General features: G+C 33.9%; 1 long non-coding RNA gene across 1 annotated transcript in view; it reads right to left on the bottom strand.

Moving 5' to 3' along the window:
* Positions 1-8,315: 8,315 nt before the first annotated feature.
* The window catches only part of LOC129035123 (uncharacterized), a 382,029-nt gene continuing 381,557 nt past the window's right edge, over positions 8,316-8,787 (bottom strand). The window contains exon 3 of the long non-coding RNA XR_008502119.1: positions 8,316-8,466. This is a non-coding gene — a long non-coding RNA (uncharacterized LOC129035123). The remainder of the gene's footprint in view (positions 8,467-8,787) is intronic.

The raw sequence follows: 8,787 nt of genomic DNA, 5'->3' as shown, positions 1-8,787 counted from the left end.
ATCTTCATAACTGTACATCAGGTTTTTTCCTCCCTGGTGCGTTTAGAAGCATTGAGGTCCAGACTTGAAACATACTTTTTTTTTTTTGAAAAGAAGTAAGCAAAAACAGGGGATCTTTCTTCATTAGTCTGTGGATTCCTTGACAACAGAATCACTTTTCTCTTGTCAGTGCTTAACACACAAGTAATGAATGAGTAAAGAAAATAACCTCTGGGTGGAATAATTTATTACTTGTGTTCGAAGAATGTTGAAAAAAGTTGATCGTGAACTTTTGAGTTCTCTTCTAGATGCCAAATATGCCAAATTCTTTGAGGCATTGTAGGAATGATCAGACTTGGAAAATTAAGTACAATCGTTACATATTTTGAGTGCTACTTTTGCAGGGTGCTTGTAAAGATGTCGAAATTGCATTGAAAGAATAATATGCTTTTCAAAAATTTTAAGGATTTTTTTTTACTGGTGAACTTTTGAATATTTTTCTTTTAGGAGAGGATTATGAATTCAAAAAGGCAAACAGTTATATGACTTTGTAAGCAAATGGTGATTATTGTTTTGTAAGAGTTTATTTGTATAATATTACAAGGATGTTTATGTTTTACACTGTAAAATAATCAAAACCTATTTTCTCAGGAATTTAGTAGGAAATGTAGATCATAAGGTTTTGGTTGTTGACAGTGATGTTTATTTTGCAAATCCATTTTTAAATGACTTAAATGCACAACTGCCATTATGCAAAAGCAAGTAGCAAAATAAAGACCGAAATCACCCATAAGGACTAATATAGTATATATGTTATATACATACATATGTTTAATACATATATATTATAATATATACATTATATAGTATGTTAATATGAATTATTTATATATGATATAATTTATAAATATACACCTTATATATATGTGTGTGTGAGTGTATACACACAGAGAGAGGATATAGAGACCTTGAGCTTACAGGTCTACATTAAATCTTTTCCTCTACGCTTCTCTTGCACACTGTCTATCCTCTGTTAATTATATTTTCTTGTAATTGTTTATTCAGTTGTTTGTATTCTTTACAAGACTGTAGGTTGAATGAGTGAAGGAGTTAATAACAAACATCTTCAATGAGATTTCCTGGATTAAATCTTGGCTGTATTATTTATAAGCTCCATGACCTTGAACAAGTTATTTAGTATGACTGGGTCTCAGTTTCTTGATCTGTAAGTTGAGGGGGGTTAATAGCAGTAACTACATCATAACTTTATAGTGAGAATTCAATGAATTTTTAAATGTAAAACACAGAGAACAACAATTGGCTTATATTAAGTGGTTAATATACATTAACACTGTACATTCCTAGTACACTATGATACATTATGTTTTTATGACAGAACTCAATAGGCTTTTGTTGAATAAATTATACTTTCTATTATAAAATGAATGCTTAGGACTGGGTAGCATTAGAAAAGATATGTTAAGAAACAAACAAGAAAACACATTATTGCTGCCCTCAAGGAAATTAGAATATCACTGGGGAAGAATTTTTAGTCATAAATCATTTTTCAAAAAGATAAGGCAAAAGGCAATCAATTGGCTATACACTGGTAAACAGAGCAATATAGTTCAGAAATTTAGATAGCAGCTGGTCTGCTCTGCAGGAGTGTCATTGGAAAGGTAGGACCTGGACTACACCTAGGAGTATAGTTGAGACCTGACTAAATACAGACACATGAAAGGTTCCTGCTGTACAGAAGCCCAGATGGAGAACATTATATGTTCAGTTAGTGCCAATCCATCTTTGGGTAAATTGGTCCTAACTGCAGCTTATCAATTGTTACTTTTGATAATTCAGACTTAAAAATCAGCCTTTCCCCCGCCTTGGGAATTTAGCAAAGGCATTGCATTACTAACTAGTATATTTCAAGCCCAATGTAAGAGATGTATCATTAGAGGGAAGGTAAGGAAAAGGAAGGGAGCAAACACATACGAGGGTTGAGTAAAGACTTTTGTTTGTTTCCTTTTCTTCTTGCTCTCCTAAGAAAAGAGATCAATAGTAAACAATTTTCTATAACTCTGCCAGACAGTAACCTTTTCAAAAAGTTAGCAATGGTTTTTCTTTGTACATTCATCTTATATACTGAATAGAAACACAGAACCGTCAATGTCCTTTTGTTTATTATACTCATCTCTAGCTTTCAAAATTCAGATGTTTATAATAATTCTCAGCTCACCTACTTTATATAGTAGTTACAAAAAATATTTCTTCAGCCCAGAGTCTAGTGAAATTTGTTTTTTTTTTCCTCAAAATACCTACCTAACATCACTTAAAATGAAATAGATTGGTAGTTTCAACGTCATCTAAATAGGTAGGCAATTTTTTTTGAAAATATCTATTTCCCATTCAGTTTTAATGAACTAGCAAAAATTAACTGTCAAACATGTTAAGAGTAGAAACAATAGCATGCCAAGCAAGCCAACCAACCAACCAAACAAACGAACAAATAAACAAAATATGCACAGATCTAGAGCTGAGAGAGAGCTTGATTTGCTTTAAAACTTGAAAAAAAAGGCCAAGGGGGCTAGAGTGCAGAGTGCAAAAGGTAGAGAGAAAGGAAGGAGGGAGGGGAAGTTGGTAGCATAAGATCACAAAGGATTATATAGGACGTGCCAAGGCATTTTTGTTTCATTCCACCTGCAACAAGATGCCACCAAAAGGTTTTAGGCAAGGCTTAATTTAAGTTGTTAAAACATTGTGCTGGCTGCTATGTGCACAATTAGTTTAAGAAAAGTAAAATTGGAAATGGCAAGATCAATTAGAAAGCAGTTTTATTAGGGGAGAACTGATTATGATTTGGATTACCTTGATTGCAATCAAATTGGAGATAAGCAGAGGGATTTAAAGTAGATTTGAGGTCTATAAACAACACTGTTGGATTAAATATTAGTGGGCATGGAGTAGGGGAATTCGGATGAGTTTCAGTTTTGTGGCTTAAGCAGTTTGGCTAATTGTGGTGGCATTTGCTGATCTGGCAAAGCCTATGAGAGGCAAAAATTTCAGAGTAAAGTAAAATATAGTCAAGAATAGAGCAAGAGTTTTTCTTAGGGCATAGTATATTTGTGATATCTGAATGAAATTTCGATAGGCTGTGATAAGAAGATATTTGAATATATGAGCTTACTGCTAAGATAAGAAGTTTGATATAAAAATGTAAATTTGAGAAATGTGAGCATATAGGTTATATTTAATGCCACTGGAATATAGGAGAACATTTTAGGGACAGAGCAGAGTTACAGAGTAAAATTTCGAATCAAGCTCTAGTAACTTGAACACTTAGCACAGGCACAGATGGGAGGAAGCTAAGATACTGTTCATTCCAGAAGCAAAGATAAGTTTATGTATAAAGAAGGGGAAAATGCTCAAACAGATGAGAATAAAAACGTATTATTTAGAGTCTGTAACATGAATTGTCAGGCAACTTGGAGGAGAGTTGTTTTGATCAAGTAATGGAGACAAAGCTAAATAGAAGTTGATTAAAAGGTTATGGGAGAAAAGGAAGTAAAGATAGTGTCAGTAGATTAAGGGAAGAAATGAAATAGATGTATTGGGCAGTAGCTGTCATTTCATGTTCTGCATAACATTTTTCATTACTGTTTTGAAAATTTTAGTTACTACAACTAATGCAGGAAATTGGCTGGATATCTCTGCTTTCCCACACGCTGACACTTAACTCTTTTTTTAAAAAATAGCAAACTTCTTTATATTTTAATAGTGTTGTCTTAGGAAAGAATGATATAAACCTAGCTTGGATGTGCAAATTAGTAATCCTGACAGCTCATCTAAAAATCAGACTTTAATTGACTGAACTAAATGAATATAAACATTAATTTCAAGTGAAGGGCCTAAAATATTTGAGGTGGAGAGCAGATTTAACCTGCCCAGAATCCTGATTTCAATTCTACTTCTTTTCCTGTCTGGTACTCTGTCTGGACTGCTCGGTAGGAGCGTATTGGAAAGTTAGGACTTGAACAACAACTAGGACTATAGTTGAGACCTGACTAAATACAGACACACGAAAGGCTCCTTCTGTACAAAGCCCAGATGGGTGCACCTTGAAAAGTTGCCTCCTTTCCTCCTGGTTACCTGTTGGTACACTAGAGGAGTGTATTTAGGTGACCACACAATGCCAGGAAAGGAAATGGAGCCTCATGTATGATTGTTAGTTAACTATTCATAATCTTATGTGCCTCTTAAAGGGACCTTAATTAAATTATTCACTCAGAATCCCTGCCATTTTCACATTGTGAAAGCTATTTAAAATCTATTTTGATTAGTCTCTAATTTATTATTTGCTTTACACACACACACACACACGCACACACATGAACTGCTTCTTCGTAGTAACCTATAAAAGATTAAAAGCTGTTAACAAGTTTTAAATTTACTATCACTCAGGGTCAAAATTCACTGTTTAATCACTAAAGGGGAACAACTACAATCATTTCATAATAAAATACAGCATTCTTAGGTATTCTGCTAAATTACCTACTAAGAGAAATTTCCATCTATACCAGGACTAATTGCCCATACTAAAGGAAAACACAGGGGCTTAGAATTTATCTGCACTACATTCTAATTCTTCAAGCTGTGGCTATATTTTAAAGAGGTATTTTGTTTTTAATCTATCTAAAGGTGTCAAGCTGATATTCTCATTAATTCAGAGATGTTAGACCTCTTCATTGCTAGGTCAATGAAATGCTCAGTGGGTGGCACTGTGCTGACGGTCTCACAGTGAGACGAGGAGCTCTAAGTACAAAACCAGCTTCACACATAAGGTAGCAATCATTGAAGTCAATCTGAATTTCAGTGGAGGTTTTCAACACCATGCCAAAGATTTTAGCTGACTGCCAGTTGCACACTTCTTGTTTCATCACCTGTCTTATTTGTGTTATCTTTATTCTTTCTCTACCATCTATGTTCCTTACTTCAACCTACAAATAAAAAACTATTATGTGACTTTAGATATCAACCTCAACTAAGAAAACAATGACCTAAACAAGTTTTTGTTTTTGTTTTTGTTTTTGTTTTTGAGATGGAGTCTGTCTCGCACTGTCACCCAGGCTGGAGTGCAGTGGCTTGATCTCGGCTCACTGCAAGCTCTGCCACCCGGGTTCACACCATTCTCCTGCCTCAGCCTCCCGAGTAGCTGGGACTACAAGTGCCCGCCATCACGCCTGGCTAATTTTTTGTATTTTTAGTAGAGACAGGGTTCCACTGTGTTAGCCAGGATGGTCTCGATTTCCTGACCTCGTGATCAGCCTGCCTCGGCCTCCCAAAGTGCTGGGATTACAGGCGTGAGCCACTGCACCCAGCCCACAGGTTTTTAAATTACTTTAACCTAGCAAATGTCCTAAAGGTCATTTTTTCTAGGTTACTTTTATCTGGAAGGTAACACTTGTTTGTATTCTATTCAATATTCCTTTGCTTACAACTTTTAGTAAGAATCACTCCATGTATGCATAAGCAGTAATGAAAGTGAAATATTTGTTACGTTTGTTTGCTTGACTGAGGGCCAAATTTTAATAGTTCTACCCTAGTTTTCTTCAAGTCTTTGATGTATTGACCAGAGTTCATCTTCATAACTACAATACTGGTTTTGCAATCTGTAAAATAACAGATAAGTCAGGAAATCACTGTGTAAGATGTGAAATATAGAGACGTCATTCATTCTGGAGGCTGATATATTCACAAGACTAGTACAAAGAGACGTTTCCACTTTGTGCCAAGGGCAAAGTATTTAATGTTCCCCATTAAAAGTTGCTGTTCCGGCGTTGGATGTGTTAGAGATTATAGGAGAAGGAAATGGCATCTTTAACTCTAAAGTCAACCATTGAAATCTGAAGCAAATTGAGAGTAACTAGAAGTAAATACCATTAGATAATAGAACATGAATTTTTAGTAGAACATCATGAAGAGTACCATTTTCACTTGTTCATATTTTGGTTTGTTTGTTGCTTATTATTTTTCATTAATATGTTCGTATCACTTCTCTCATCAAAGTCAAGACGCATTTGAGAGTGAAAATCAGTGATAAAAACAACATAACATTTGAATTATATACAGGTATATTTGTATATTTTTACAATTGTAGCTTCTATTTCAACTGGAAAATATCCTAATTAATTAGGATGTAGTTAAAAAAAACAATGCACACCATACCAGTGACATTTCATCTTCATTGGTTTCTTCAGGAAGAACATTGTTTTGCTTTAAGACACTGTGCTATGCAAAGTCATACATTTATATTATACAAGTAATTAACTGCAAAAAAGCAATAACTGTCCCTTCATTGTTGAACATTTTGTACAATTTCTAATGGGATTCTTAGCAATATCAGATGTTCAATATTTCTTAGGATGGCTGGTAAACAAACTCTTAATATTCCTGTCATAATTTTCTTCAGATCTCATTGTCTTGTACATGGTTTATTTTCATCACTCCATTCCCAAATTTGGAACTTGTAACCAGCCAGTAGGTAGAGCATTTGCTATCACACTTGCCCTGTGTCAAATACTATTGGAGAAGCTGCATATATTTTTGGTATCTGAGCAAGTCAAAGTTAAGTTGAGGAAGATACATTTATTTTGGATTTCGTTGAATATATTTTGCATTTATAATACCATATTCTTTATAGGAAATTATATTACAAATTATTGTCAAATGGATAAATGGCCAAAGACTATATAGCCAAAAAATGTAACTTAATATATAATTAAGTTAGTGTTACTCATTCCAGTGTAGAAATGGCTCCAGGAATACCCTACTCCCTACCTAGTATCATAACATGATGATGTCAGCCCAAAGGTCTTATCACAATGTAAATATGTCCTAAAACATCAAGCACTAAAAGTATGAGGATATGAAGAAGAAACAAGTATTTAAAAGTGTAAGCAAGAAGCAGTTCTATGTAATATTATCTCAATCATTAAACATGTAAAATAATAAAGGAAGAATTTTATTTTCATTGACACTTCTTCAAAAGAGAGTGTTCTCTTGCAAAATGTAATCCATAATGCAGAGTTTACTATCACAAACATATCATTCATAAGCTTTTGATAAGAATTAAGTGAAATATAATTTGTGAAAATTTCAAGAAAAAATATGTACCAGTATTAAAAAAATCCAGACATCTGTGCTTTATACACCTCAACTATCAGTAATCATAAAAATAACTAAATTCACTCAACTATAGTAAAGGATGGTTTAATGATCTTTCCATTACCTACAGATGATATTTCAAAATTATTGCTATATAAACAAGAAATTTAAAAATAATACATTTTTTAAAACTAGGAAAAAGTATTTTATGAATATGTTAGGTAGTTAAATAATACTTTTTCCATGGATGGCATGATATTCTTATGTTCATCAATTATGCTTAAGTAGAAATTTGTTGTGATTTCTTTTTTTCTTGAAACATGTATTTATTTTTATATTTTATTTTGTGCTTATATTTGTCTTTTCCTTTAAGAGGGTCCCCTGGTTTCACCACTTCTTAAAGAATTCTGGAAGGGCTAAACACTGCTTAAGATATTTATATTAGTTCATTCTCACGCTGCTTTAAATAAATACCTGAGACTGGGTAATTTATAAAGAAAAGAGATTTACTAGGTTCATGGTTCTGCAGGCTATCCAGGAAGCATGCTGGCATCAGCTTCTGGGAAGGCCTCAGGGAACTTACAATCAGGGAGGAAGACAAACGAGCCTCAATGCCCATGGCTGGAGCAGGAGGAGAGAGAACGGGGAGGTGCCACACACTTTAAAACAACCAGATTTTGTCAGAACTCTTATCAGGAGAACAGCAGCAAAGGGGGAAATCTGCCCCACGATCTAATCACCGCTTACCATTCCCCACCTATAACACTGAGGATTACAATTCAACATGAGATATGGGTGGGGACGCAAATCCAAACCATATCAATATTCTAGGGAGCAATGTAACAATATTTATCCATATTAAGTTTAGGTCTTAGCCAAAGTTTCGGTCTATGACTTGGTAATTCTGATCCTAGGTATCTCTATTCTCCAATAATTCAAATAGCCTTTGACTTCCCTACTGTAGTAATAAGTTGAAAAGTGTCCATAATTGAGAAAATAGATGGAAAAAATATGGTGGTTTGGTATCTCATTGTACTACTTTGCGAGTAGAAGTAATAAACTAGATATCCAAGTGACAACACAGCTAGATCTTAAAAACAGCTTTCAGTGGATAAATACAATTTAATTCTCTAAATTCAAAGCAATCATATGCACTTTGCCAAAACTCCCATGCAAAAATATCATAGACAGTGTCTACAGTAGGAATGATGAATGGAAACAAATGAAGGTATAAAACAAAACAGATGTCTTGTGAGAATTTTCCAGGAACTGAAAACCAGCATTTTTCCAGAACCTGAGAAGAACGATGGATTCACACTTGTTCATCTAATGTCAGAAAGAAAAAGAAAAAAAAAAAACAGATTGATTAGTTATCATGAGAATAAATATTTATAGGTTGCATATACACACTATGTAGTGTAGTGTTAAGTATACTGTAGTGATAATTATTCTTGGCTCTTATTATATACAAAATGAAATAATCTGTGATGGATAATGATGACATATAATCAAAACAGACTATAAAAATATACGCAACTAAAGGAATGCATATAGTCCAGCTTCCTCCTTCTTTGCTTTAAGTTCTCATAGTCCCCAGGACCAACTCTTAATTTTTTTCCTTGTCATTTTTTCCCTCAATTTTTGTAT

Source organism: Pongo pygmaeus, chromosome 3 (assembly GCF_028885625.2).
Source record: "Pongo pygmaeus isolate AG05252 chromosome 3, NHGRI_mPonPyg2-v2.0_pri, whole genome shotgun sequence".
Taxonomy (NCBI): Eukaryota; Metazoa; Chordata; class Mammalia; order Primates; family Hominidae; genus Pongo; species Pongo pygmaeus.
The sequence above is the reverse complement of the archived record's forward strand: the minus strand, read 5'-3'. Positions and strand labels throughout refer to the sequence as shown.